This window comes from Schistocerca serialis, chromosome 1 (assembly GCF_023864345.2).
Source record: "Schistocerca serialis cubense isolate TAMUIC-IGC-003099 chromosome 1, iqSchSeri2.2, whole genome shotgun sequence".
NCBI lineage: Eukaryota > Metazoa > Arthropoda > Insecta > Orthoptera > Acrididae > Schistocerca > Schistocerca serialis.
The window spans coordinates 487023798-487037384 of NC_064638.1; the positions used below are offsets into that span (position 1 = coordinate 487023798).

Below are 13587 nucleotides of genomic sequence, written 5' to 3' on the forward strand. Positions count from 1 at the left end.
GAAAATATGTCCCCGCCACAATAGCCAATAGACTGCCTGTGTTATGGCTCTGCCCAAATTCTTGGGTACCTGAAATAACTGTGCGAGGTACCAGGCTTTGCTGAGCAAGAAAACATTGATTAAAATCACCCGCTGTGTTAATGCAAGGGTGCGAGTAGCGGACAGGCTAGCCATAGCGCGTATGCCATTTAAGACAATACGCCAGTTGTAGGACGCAGTCTGTAACAGATTGGCTTGAAAGCGAACTCCCAAAATTTTGTGTTCCTGCTTCACTGTAAACCATGGGCGGTTGAAGCCCCGTGTCGCCGCATAGATAGGCAGAAAAACCGTCTTACGGGTATTGATGCTCGCACCGGATGCACGTTCATACTGTGTAAGAACAGCGCGTATTGTATTGAAGTCGGTGGCCGAGGACACCAAGAGGCCAAGGTCGTCAGCAAAAGCGCGACAAACGTGCTTCTCTGCTCCAATACGTATTCCTCTACAAACACTGTGCAACTTACGCAACAAAGGATCTAAGGAAATTGCGTAAAGCGCCATTGACAGAGGGCACCCTTGTTTGACTGAGCAGCAGAGCGGAACTGGTTTCGACAAAAATCCATTGATACTAATCCGTGAGGTGGAATTTTTGAAAAGATTAAAAATCATAGTTATATACTTTACACCGAAACCAAATTTCTGTAGCACTCGCCGGAGATATTGGTGGCTAACTGTCAAAAGCCATTGCAAAATCGATGGATAAAATGCCAAAAGGAATCCTATTCGTCGAAGCATAGGCAATGGCATCGCGGTATGTCGACACAGCACCATAGAGAGTGCGTGTCGGCACTGCACAGTATTGAAAGGGACTAATCAGTTTTTTCATGACCAGCTTCAAGCGAGAGGAGACACATTTGGTGAAGAGTTTATAATCACCATTAAGAAGGGTGATTGGTCTAAGATTGCACAGTTTCCTGGTGACTGGAACCTTTGGAGCCAAGACCACAATACCTTCCAGGAAGGACGCAGGGACATCCACACCATTTAAAATTTCATTAAAAACATCAGTCAGGGCCGAGCCAAACAAGTGCCAAAAATGCATATAAAATTCCGGTGGCAACCCATCAGCGCCCGGTGATTTATTCTGGGAACATAGTTTTAAGACATCACTCACTTCCTCCACGGTAAAGTTATCTGTGAGGCGACGGCGATCCGCTACGGATAAGACGTATGGAACGTCGTGGAGAAGCTCAGAAATCGCGGCAGCATCCGTGTATTTCTCACTGAAAAGTTCGATGAAGTGACGGTGGGCCTCGGCAAGAATCGCCGCCTGGCTATGAAGCCGCGAACCGTCAGCTGATTCCAGCTCTGTGACGTAACGTCGCTTTGCGCGCCGGCGTTCGCGCAGCTGATGAAACACGGAAGGCGCTTCATCAGCAAGCGCCCCGGGGGCTCGGCTCCGTACGACAGATCCGCGCAACGATTCCCTTTTCAAATCCAGAAGACGGTGTTTTAGGCGCCGAATTGTCGCCATCCGAAGAGCGGGATTATGTGTGTGCAGGTGGATGGCATCATTTAAACAGCTCTCGTAAAATTGCAATGTAGAACGCTCCCAGTGAGCAACATCCTGACTGAACTCCAGGATGGCCTTGCGTAATGCCGGCTTAACAGATTCTACCCACCATGACAAAGTGGAGGCATAGAGACCGCGATATTTCAGCACCCTCTGCCACACACGCACGATAACCGGCGCAAAATGTGGGTGTTGGAGATGTCGCACATTAAACTTCCATAATCGACTGGCGCGGGGTTTAATCGCCAACAGAGAATGAAAGCGGCAGACATACGCACAATGATCGGAAAAAATCACGGGGTGAACAGAGGATTCCGTAAGACAGTGCTGTTTATCACGAGAAACAAATTCTATCAAGCCGACTCCTACCCGTGGGGTAAAAGAAAGTAAATCCCACGGCCCGCGGGTGTAAATAACACCACGAGTCAATTAAATTCATCTCAGTAACGAGCGTCTGTAATTCTAGGCACTTATACGGCCGCGGCTCCTGATCTCTATCGTCCAGCACGCAGTTAAAATCGCCGCCCATGACTACAGGCAGGTGGGGGCCCCGTAAAAGGTGACAAATGTCACTACTATAAAACACACGGCGACGTGGCTGCCCGTCGGCACCAGAAGGGGCGTACACGTTAACATATCGTACGTTGTTGATCGTGCAAGCTACACCACGACCGTTAGGAATCGTAGCGACATTACTATAGTCATGACCAACACGAATTAAAATGGCAGTACCACAATTACACTCGATATCAAAGTTCAAAAGTACTTGATAGCCCGGAATGGAGTGAAGTAGATCTATCACAACCTCCTGCAAAAACACTATGTCAGCAGCAATGTAATTTATAAAACCCACAAAACTTGCAAACTTCACAGGCGACTCCAATTTATTATGATTAATAGTAGCCACAACTGATGGAGGGTGTGCTACCATAGACAACAGGGAAAAACAAAGAAAACAAATTAAACGGCAGGAGTGGACCCACCCTCCTCCTCCATATCGTCTGCCCAGTCACAACGTTCAGATGGTGCAGCTGAAGTAGGCGGTTCTTGTGTGGGAGGTGCAGACGCGGAATCCTGCGAAGGGGGACGCGTGCGACGCTGGGGGGTGTCTTCCGCCTTACGCTTAACCGAAAGTTGTGCCGGGTTCGTTGCCTGAGACGTCGTAGTGTCCATTGCTAGATTTACATCAGAGTGGTGCAACATTTCCTTTAACTGCTGTACAACCTGTTCCCGCCTGTCTGCCGACACACTTGTCGTAGGCGCTGGCTGACTGCTCGCCACAGGACGCTGTGGACGACGCCCCCCCGCAACCGACGGCCGAGATTCGACTACGGGGCGGGGCAAGGGCTTGTGCGCCGGCTTTTGCACAGATTTTGGCTTTTGTTTCGACTGCGGACGGGGAACCTGCTGCCACTCCGGAGAAGGGCTGCGTTCTCCGCGAGAAAAGGTTCGTTTTTCTAAAATCCGCGAACTACTGGCACTGCGGAAGCGGTCAGTATGGCCACGCCTCTCCGAAACACTTTCACGCCTAGGCTTTGGTTCCTGTGAGGCAGGAGCTCCGTCCGGAACACCCTGAAGCACGGAATTAGACGGTGACGATTCCACAACAGCAACATGGGGGGTAACCACCGGAACGGGTTCTGACCCGGTCCGCTCCGGAACTACAGGCCCAGCCGGAGGCGGAATCGGTACAGTAGCGGCGGGAACTGACTGAGAAGGTACGGACAAGGTTTGAACAGGATCAGAACCGGTTGCAGTGGCATCGACATCCATCGCGACCGCAGCAACTAACGGCGTTTCCGTTTCCGCGGAACGTGCCGGTGAACGGGGAACACCTAACAACACGGCCGCGTACGACGCGTCGACATCTTGCCCACGGGGCGGCAGCTGCACAGGGCGCCTACGCCTAGGGCAATTTTGCCGAAAATGGTCTGTGGCATTACAATAGGAGCACGTTTGCGGCTGACCACTATACGAAATAAAAGCCCGGTGGCCGGCCATAACCAAAAACGAAGGAACGTGCTTCCTCACAATCATTTTGACACTACGGATACCGTTCTCAACTTGATAGATATAAGCCGAAGACCACTTTTCTTTCGTAATCGACAAAACTGTGCCATAAGGCATAAGGCAGATTGAATACCCGAACATTTCGAATACCAAATCCAGCATTCGACAGAGTCACATTGCTAATTGTCCCATCAGAGTGTTTGAATTTACGTACGCCACCATTTTCACTGACAAGAGCATCACACAATTCCGGACATTTCAATTTTACGAACAAAGAGTTCAGGAACGCGTCTAATTGCAATCCTAGCACTTCACTTTCAGGAATTTGCAAGTCATTTTTCATCCACGAATGAATTTCGAAAGCAGACGGTCGGGTTACGTTTCTATCAAATTCGCACTGGATATTATTTTCTCGGTCTTCAGAATCCATGTTAACTTACAGTTCAGCTGACTACAGCAGCGAAGAAACAGTCACCGCGAAGAACCGTCGCTGACTGCGAAGCACACGTAAACACCGCCCGACACGCCGGAGCGAGCGCGCGATGTGTTCGGGCCCACGACTCCGAAGAGACTGGTGCCTAAAACCAGCGCCTTAGACCGCTCGGCCACGTTACCGTTGGAGCAGCAGCCGCAAAACGTTTCCTTTGTACTACAAAGATCACTTCGAAATGGAAGTATCTTGGCAATCGCCGTGCCATGTATTTCCACTGCTCTCCCACTGGAAGCGTCTCTTTAGGCCATCCACAGCAAGAAAAAGCCGTGCCCGCCGTATGGTAGCGACGCCACTTGTCTGTAGCTGTCGCAGTTAAGGAGACAGCGTCAAGAGACGTTTTCGTGCCGTGACCAGGTTTCGAACCTGGGCTTTCCGTAACCACTAAAGTATCGTAGCTGTAACTGTCAGGCGGAGCTAGAATGCTCCATATATCAAACATTTTGTGAGCTCAAGGAGGTTACACTTGAAGAAAAAGCGGCAGGTTAACGCGATCACAGCAAAACCCCCGCCAGCTACGGGATTCGAAACCGCGCCTACAGAGAGACTGGTGCCTTAAACCAGCGCCTTAAAGCGCTCGGCCACGCTACATTCGCTGCTTGGTGCGCCAGTGTTCCTAGCATTTGTACAAACAGTGCACGCCACAGCTTCCTGTTCTGCTGGGACTGGCTGCTCATCCATCGCACTTCAAACAACTGCCCTTCTCGACTACAGAGAGCAGCGGACGTCTGCGCTCTGGGAGGCGATGATGATGATGATGATGATGATGATGATTAGTATTGTAGGGCGCACAACAGCGAGGTTATCAGCGGCCGTTCCCAAAAGTTCAATTCAGAGCCGAATCGTGAGAGAAGTGGTATTGTTCAAATTGCAAGATTGGACACAGCACATCAAAACAGGGAGAAAAAACTAAAAATGAAATAGCAGTACAAACAGGGAAAATTAGGTAACGGTGGCTGAGTGACCACTTACAAATAATGGGTGACCAAACCACTGGACAGCACATTAGGACTTCAATCCCAATATTTTGGGAAGAAGGCCAGACATCACACAAAAACGTAAAACCCTAGTGACATTCGCCTCATTATTAGTTAAAAGAGAGTGGAGGTCTGGTGGGAAACTGAAATCTTCCCTCAAACCTGCATATAAAACACACTCAGTTAAAATATGCCGTATCGACAACTGTGCCCCACATGTCTGACACGTTGGTGGCTCCTCACGACGTAACAGAAGACCATGTGTCAAAGGACAATGTCCTATTCTAAGCCGTGTAAGGGCTACTTCCTCAGCGCGTCGTTGTCGGAAGGAGGTGAGCCACGGTCGGACAGAATCCTTCACCGCTCGCAACTTATTATCCCTCACGTCCAGCCACTGAGCCTCCCACCAACGCATGACCTTCCGAGTCACGAAAGACATAATGGCCTGCAGGGGGACGGAACAGCGAGCAGGAGGTGGGATGGAGCAAGCCTCCTTGGCAGCCGCATCTGCAAGTTCATTTCCAGGAATCCCTATGTGCCCTGGAACCCAGCAGAAAATCACATCCTTACCCTGCTGTTGCAAGAGCAGGAGTGCGTCCTGCACCTCTTGCACCATCCGATCTGCTGGGTACATTTGTTGAAGAGCGTGGAGAGCACTTTGGGAATCGGAGCAGATGATAAATTTCGTGCCACGATTGCGGCGCATATGCTCTAATGCTTGCAGAATGGCAAACAGTTCTGCATAGTAAACTGAGAACTGCTCTGGGAGCCCTATCCGATGGACAGTATCGGGAAACACAGCAGAGCAGCCCATAAAATCCCCCTGTTTAGAACCATCCGTGTAAACGGGAGTAAAATCGGAATGGCGTTCTAAAATCTCAGTAAGTTTAATTTTAAAAAGGTGGTCCGGGGTACAATACTTCCTGTAAGCAGCCAGATCAAGAAGTAATCTTGGCCTTTGTAGTCGCCAGGGAGATCCCCTACTCCATCCCTGGTGGAGGACCTTAATGCCCTCAAGGTGTACCGACTCGAGACTCTCCTTTGCACGGATGCCAAACGGCTTTGTCGCCGCCGGACGGTGGCGGAAGAGACGTGCCAGTGCCGGCTGGTTGGTTGGTTGGTTGGGTTAAAGATTAAAGGGACCAAACTACAAAGGTCATCGGTCCCTTGTTTCATAAAAACACAGAGCACAGGGGAACTATCCACCAGTCAAGCGAAGCACTAAAAGAAAAACTCCAGGGGAAGAAAAGCCCCATGGGCCATTGTAAGACAACATGGAAAACAGAGCACAGCAACAAAAACAACATAGAGAACAAAGGCAGATGGAATTAAAACTGCACAGCAGAGAACTGTGGCTGGCTGATCACGAAAATAATAGGATGAGCCAGCCACTCTGCAACACGTTAAAACCTCCGGCCTAAAAGTTTAGGGCGGAGTCGAATCACAACACAAAACTAAGTAAAAGAGAGAGCTCAAAAGAGGGTGATGTTAAAAAAAAAATTTAAATGGACCTATAAAAGCCGCTTGCGCGAATAAAACTTAAAACCCGATCTGCCATAGAGACATTGTCACCTAAGAGAGATGATAAAGCACCCTGGAGATTAAAAGTTCGCCTGAGGGCGGTTAAAAGAGGACAGTCCAACAATATATGGGCCACCGTCATAAGCGCACCACAGCGACAATGAGGGGGGTCCTCTCGACGCAGCAGATGACCATGCGTCAGCCAAGAGTGACCAATGCGGAGCCTACAGAGAACCACAGAGGCCCTCCGAGAGGCCCGCATGGATGATGATGATGATGATGATTAGTGTTTTAGGGCGCACAACAGCGAGGTTATCAGCGCCCGTTCCCAAAAGTTCAATTCAGAGCCGAATCGTGAGAGAAGTGGTATTGTTCAAATTGCAAGATTGGACACAGCACATCAAAACAGGGAGATAAAACTAAAAATAAAATAGCAGTACAAACAGGGAAAAATAAGTAACGGTGGCTGAGTGACCACTTACAAATAATGGGTGACCAAACCACTGGACAGCACATTAAGACTTCAATCCCAATATTTTGGGAAGAAGGCCAGACAACACACAAAAACGTAAAACTCTAGTGACACTCGCCTCATTATTAGTTAAAAGAGAGGGTAGGTCCGGTGGGAAACTGAAATCTTCCCTCAAACCTGCATATAAAACACACTCAGTTAAAATATGCCGTATCGACAGCTGTGCCCCACATGTCTGACACGTTGGTGGCTCCTCACGACGTAACAGAAAACCATGAGTCAAAGGACAATGTCCTATTCTAAGCCGTGTAAGGGCGACTTCCTCAGCGCGTCGTTGTCGGAAGGAGGTGAGCCACGGTCGGACAGAATCCTTCACCGCTCGCAACTTATTATCCCTCACGTCCAGCCACTGAGCCTCCCACCAACGCATGACCTTCCGAGTCACGAAAGACATAATGGCCTGCAGGGGGACGGAACAGCGAGCAGGAGGTGGGATGGAGCAAGCCTCCTTGGCAGCCGCATCTGCAAGTTCATTTCCAGGAATCCCTACGTGCCCTGGAACCCAGCAGAAAATCACATCCTTACCCTGCTGTTGCAAGAGCAGGAGTGCGTCCTGCACCTCTTGCACCATCCGATTTGCAGGGTACATTTGTTGAAGAGCGTGTAGAGCACTTTGGGAATCGGAGCAGATGATGAATTTCGTGCCACGATGTCGGCGCATATGCTCTAATGCGTGCAGAATGGCAAACAGTTCTGCGTAGTAAACTGAGAACTGCTCTGGGAGCCCTATCCGATGGACAGTATGGGGAAACACAGCAGAGCAGCCCATAAAATCCCCCTGTTTAGAACCATCCGTGTAAACAGGAGTAAAATCGGAATGGCGTTCTAAAATCTCAGTAAGTTTAATTTTAAAAAGGTCGTCCGGGGTACAATACTTCCTGTAAGCAGCCAGATCAAGAAGTAATCTTGGCCTTTGTAGTCGCCAGGGAGATCCCCTACTCCATCCCTGGTGGAGGACCTTAATGCCCTCCAGGTGTACCGACTCGAGACTCTCCTTTGCACGGATGCCAAACGGCTTTGTCGCCGCCGGACGGTGGCGGAAGAGACGTGCCAGTGCCGGCTGGGAAAAAGTGTCGGACGCCAATGAAAGAGGAGTGGACCTGGTCCTGTACGCGTGCCGTACCACGAGGAGAAGACGCCGAATGGACAGCGGAGGCTCTCCCGCCTCGACACACAGACTAGCAACCGGACTCGTGCGATAAGCCCCCGTTGAAAGCCTAATACCCTCATGGTGAATCACATCCAACATTTTGAGGTAGGAAGGTCTTGCAGAGCCATAAGCGTGACATCCGTATTCCAGTCGAGGTCGCACAAAGGCCTTATAAAGTTGGAGCAGACGTGCCCTGTCAGCGCCCCAGGATCTATGACTGACGCATCTAAGGACGTTTAAAGCCTTGAAACAGCGGACCTTTAGATCCTTTAAGTGTGGCAACCATGTGAGCTTCTCATCAAAAATAAGCCCGAGATATTTCACTTTTTCCATAAAGGGGAGAACAGTGTCTCCTAGTTTTAAAACAGGGAGATTAAAAAGAGAACGGGAACGGTTAAAATCTACACAAATGGTCTTCTCCAAAGAGAATTTAAAGCCCGTGGTCTTAGACCACTTCTCCAATCGCACGAGTGTCAGCTGTAATTGGCGTGTAGCAGCTGTGACGGAGGAAGACGCACAGAAAATGGAGAAATCGTCCACAAACAAGGAGCACTGCACGGGCCGGCGCACTGTGGACGCAATACTATTGATGGCAATTGCGAAAGCTGTCACACTGAGGACACTTCCTTGAGGGACACCGTTCTCCTGCTTAAAACGGTCAGACAGGACATTCCCAACCTTATACTTAAAATACCTGTCCGACAGAAAGGATCGGATGAGTGTGGGTAAACGCCCACGGAAACCCCACTCATAAAGCTGCCGCAAAATGGTATGCCTCCAGGTAGTATCGTACGCCTTCTCCAGGTCGAAGAAAACCCCGATAAGGTGTTGCTTACGGAGGAAAGCATCTTGTATTGCTGTTTCGAGTAGGATCAGGTTATCTAGGGTGGAATGATACCTCCTGAATCCACACTGGCAGCGGGTAAGTAAGGATCTAGATTCGAGAACCCACACCAGGCGCCTATTGACCATACGCTCAAATGTCTTTCCGACGCAGCTCGTGAGACTAATGCTACGGTAGCTACTGGGTTCGGTCCGATCCTTCCCTGGTTTTAAAAGCGGAATTAAAATCGATTCTTTCCACGAACTAGGAAAGTCGCCGGTCTTCCAGATTTCATTAAAAAGTTGAAGGAGGACTTCCTTTGACCGCAGATCCAACTGCTGCAGCATGCTATACGATATCAGGTCTGGACCAGGTGCGGTATCCCGAGATATGGACAGTGCAGAGTCCAACTCCCACAAAGAGAAAGGCTGGTTGTATTCCTCAGTGTTCTGTGAACGGAAATCAAAACCAGCCCTCTCCTGTGTACCCCGATAGCGCAGAAATTCGGGGTCCTGGCTAGAATCGGCCGTAATAGTTTGAAAAGATTCTGCCAACGCCCGGGCGATGTCTCTCGGAGATGTTAGGAGACACCCCCGCCCACGTATAGCGGCTAGTGGCGGTCGACAGTATCGCCTTGAGATCCTCCTAATGGCTTCCCATACTTTGCTTGAAGATGTGGACCTATTGATGGAGTTCAGGAACTCACGCCAAGACCTCCGTTTACTCTCCTGAACGATTTTCCTCGCCCGCGCCCGTGCTATCCGGAAAGTTGTCAGATGCGCAGCAGTGGGGCACCGACGGAACCTCCTCAAAGCCGCCCGCCTGTCTCTGATGGCGGTACGACAGTCGTCATTCCACCAAGGGACAGGCTGCCTCACAGGTGTTCCCTTTGACTTTGGTATGGATACATCAGCGGCATGGTGCATCACCGCCGTAATGTGATCCACCCAATCCTGGACGCCTTCACACCGTTCAAAAACAGCCAACTGCCGGTAGAGCGTCCAGTTTCCCTTCCGGAACAACCATTTCGGCGGCTGTGCGACACGACCCATGTCAACTGGCAGATGGAGCCAGATAGGGTAATGGTCGCTGCCATGAAGGTCGTCGTCGACGACCCACTGAGCAATGTCCGCAAGCACAGGCGAACAAATAGAGAGGTCTATGGCAGAAGACGAACCTGAAGCGGTGCTAAAATGCGTGGCCTGACCTGTGTTCAGCAGTATGACGTCGGAAGTCCTGAGCAACTGCTCAATCATCTGGCCTCTGGGGCAGGTTTTGTTGGAACCCCATAATGCATTATGAGCATTAAAGTCTCCTAAAATGAGAAAGGGACGGGGTAGCTGATCAATGAGCCGTGCGAGGGCTTCACTGTCAATGAGCTCAGCGGGTGGTAAATACACGGAGCACACTGTAACATGAACCTGGGCCAGGATCCGAGCTGCAACCGCTTGTAGCGTCGTGGTTAAGGTCACAGGTGAGGAGTGGAATGTGTCCTTAATGAACACTGCCACCCCACCCTGAGCCCTATTACCAGTCAGGTCGTCTTGCCTGCACATGCGATATCCCGTAAGTACAGGCGTGTCAGTCTCTTTAAAATGTGTCTCTTGCAAAGAGATGCAAATGGGGTTTGCCTGTACTAACAGCTGCAATTCTGCAAGGCGAGGTCTGACTCCATTCAGATTCCACTGAAGTATGGGAGCCATATCAGCGTTTCGGTTTAGATTTCCCCCTGTCTTTGCGCCGCGCTGGTGAGGCACTTGTAGAGCGAGTGGCAGCAGATGGGCTGCCAGGTTCTGGGGAAGAGGTATCAAAATCCATGACGATGTCCTCCTCATCAGTCAGGGATGCCATGACGACATCCGATGGTGCCTTTGGCAGGCGTGACGTCAAACGCCGTGCCCCTTTCCCTGGTCCCGTTTTCTTTGTGGAAGCTGGGGATGGGGGAAGTGGAGAGGCACTCTGTTTCTGGAGGGCCTTCGAAGGTTTCACTGGAGCTGTCTCTGCAATAGCGGTGGGTGCAGGCGGAGCAGCCTGAATAGCGATATCGTTAGTGGGAGTGCTCTGGCAGGTACAAACACAGGTACAGGTATTGGTGGAGGATACTGCGACGCTGGACATGGTCTGCGTCGAAGCGTCGACTCGCGACGCACGGTTGTGCACCAAGGAGGCATAGGACGTGGCAAAGACAGGGGGTTTTGTAGCCCTATACTCCTTTTTGGCTTCCACATAAGGTAGCCTCTTTGTCACCTTGATCTCCTGAATTTTTCGTTCTTCCGCAAAGACGGGGCAGTCTCTGCTCCAGACGGGATGGCTCCCAGAGCAGTTTATACACAGCGCTGGAGACGTGCAGTTGGTCCCAGCTTCATGAGCTGCCTTGCCACAGATACCGCAGGTTGGTTCACCCCCACAACTCATTGTCGTATGGCCAAATCGCTGACATTTGAAACAGCGCATAGGGTTAGGTATATAAGGCCGAACCCTAAGTCTGAGGAAACCAGCCAGAACGTATTCAGGTAAGACAGGCGAATTGAAAGTCACAATGAAAGTGGCAGATTTCTCCGTGACGCCATTATTTCTACGTGTCCTTTGTTCCACGTCTACAATCCCCTGTGTTGCCCATTCTTGCTTCAGCTCGTCGACATCGATATCCATTAAATCACGGCAGGTGACAACGCCTTTACTGGAGTTGAGGGAATTGTGCAACTCGACAGTAATATCATACTCGCCTAACTTGGGTGACTTCCGAAGCAGCTCCACTTGCGATGCCCTAGTAGTCTCAACTAACAGGGTACCATTCCTCAGGCGTTTGATAGATTTCAGTGTACCTGCGAGTCCTTCTAAACCTTTATGTATGTAGAAAGGAGACACTTTTTCAAATGAGCCCTCCTTCCTCTTAATCACGATGAAAACATTGTCATTTACGACTCCATGAGCCCTGTTACTCTTTTCCATCTGCATATCTGGAGGACTAGCCTCCCTCATGCGCTTGACTGATTGCGAAGTTGGTGAAGGGAAATACGTGGTTGCCATGTGCGTCCCACGAGCAGCTAGGGAACGAAACGTCAGCCCAGACAGAGCCCCGCATGCCTGGGTAAGCCTTATACAACTGAGGTGCGGCAGGTTCCCCAGAGGTTGCCCGCTATCGACTGTTCCACCTCAACAGCCATGCATCTCATCAGCGCGCAGCACACCTTGAGATTGAGGGTTTTTTTATAGAGGTTTATTCCATCCTCACGATCCGGGCGGTCAAGCCAAGATCCCCATTCCCTGAGACACACAACGTTCCACCGCCGCGCCGCACGGTGGTCGCTGAAGCATGCTCAGAGGTTACGGTGACAGGGGACGGGCGGCGCTTACCAGTCCCCAGTTCAGGAACCCCGGGGTCGCCAAGCCCGTACCCAGCAAAGGAACGCTGAGCCCCTGGGGGCCTGGGAGGCGACATTACGTGTTGGGGATGAAGTGGTAGGGCAAACTGCGGCCTGCGGGACACGAGTGAAAAAATCAAGAGAGTACTGTCATTTCGAGTACTCGTCATTGCAACGGCAGCAAGGCAAAACTTTCAAAATTGCCGTGACCAGGATTCGAACCTGGGTTATTGCGGCCACAACGCAATGTCCTAACCACTAGACGATCACGGCCACGGACGCGCCCGCGAAAGCAGCTGGCTGTAATGCAAGTGGCGATACACAGCAGAGCCTAGGCCAAGGTGTACGCCACAGCAGTGTGAGACACGGTCTCCATCACATGTGTACGAGCAAATGAACGTGCCTGCGCTGTCAGGACACTAACTACAGTGGTTAGCTGCATTCACCTCCGTGGCAATGTCTTGCAGTCCCCCAAGCCTCTTGACTACAGGTATGTGGCTGGATAACAAGTGGATAGACGCTTCATCTCTCTCGCCGTCAGGTGTTGCCGTGAATCATACTTAACGTAGCTTTCTGCACGCGTCAGCGTAGCGTCAGTCGAGCAAAGTCGAGACAAGTCGCACAAGAGGAGCAACAAAAACGCGCAATTCCGGTACCGGGAATCGAACCCGGGCCTCCTGGGTGAGAGCCAGGTATCCTAGCCACTAGACCACACCGGATAACGACGGCAGTGCTCCTCCGGCGAACGCAGCAGCCACCCACGGTTAACTGACGACAACTGTAAAAAATCCACTCTCTCGCGTTATAGAACGGCGTGCTCCGGACGCATTTCGTGGAGACGGACGCCAGCAATGATAAGAGCAAAAGGTGCCTACAAATCCTGTCGTTGCACCACGCACTGTTCTACGACAATTCACCAAGCAGACGCTCACGCCTTGTTGTGCTGTTTCCTTTGCGGGCAATGAGTGCATCTGCCTTCGACACACGAAACATTACACGTTTGGCAGCTGTGGGATTTGAACCCACGCCTCCGAAGAGAATGGTGCCTGAAACCAGCGCCTTAGACCGCTCGGCCACGCTACCTACACAACACGCGCGTCACAAGAGCTGCGTCCTACCCCACGAGAACACACCGCAACGGCACAAAAATGAGATGTAAAAAGTGGC

At 50.9% G+C, this 13587-nt stretch overlaps 2 non-coding genes across 2 annotated transcripts; both read right to left on the reverse strand.

Annotated features, from left to right (window-relative positions):
- Window positions 1-12621: 12621 nt before the first annotated feature.
- On the reverse strand, window positions 12622-12693 carry Trnah-gug (transfer RNA histidin (anticodon GUG)). Its single transcript has one exon. It is a non-coding gene; the product is annotated as a tRNA-His (tRNA).
- Window positions 12694-13067: 374 nt separating this feature from the next.
- Trnae-cuc (transfer RNA glutamic acid (anticodon CUC)) lies at window positions 13068-13139 on the reverse strand. The gene has a single exon. It is a non-coding gene; the product is annotated as a tRNA-Glu (tRNA).
- Window positions 13140-13587: the final 448 nt, after the last annotated feature.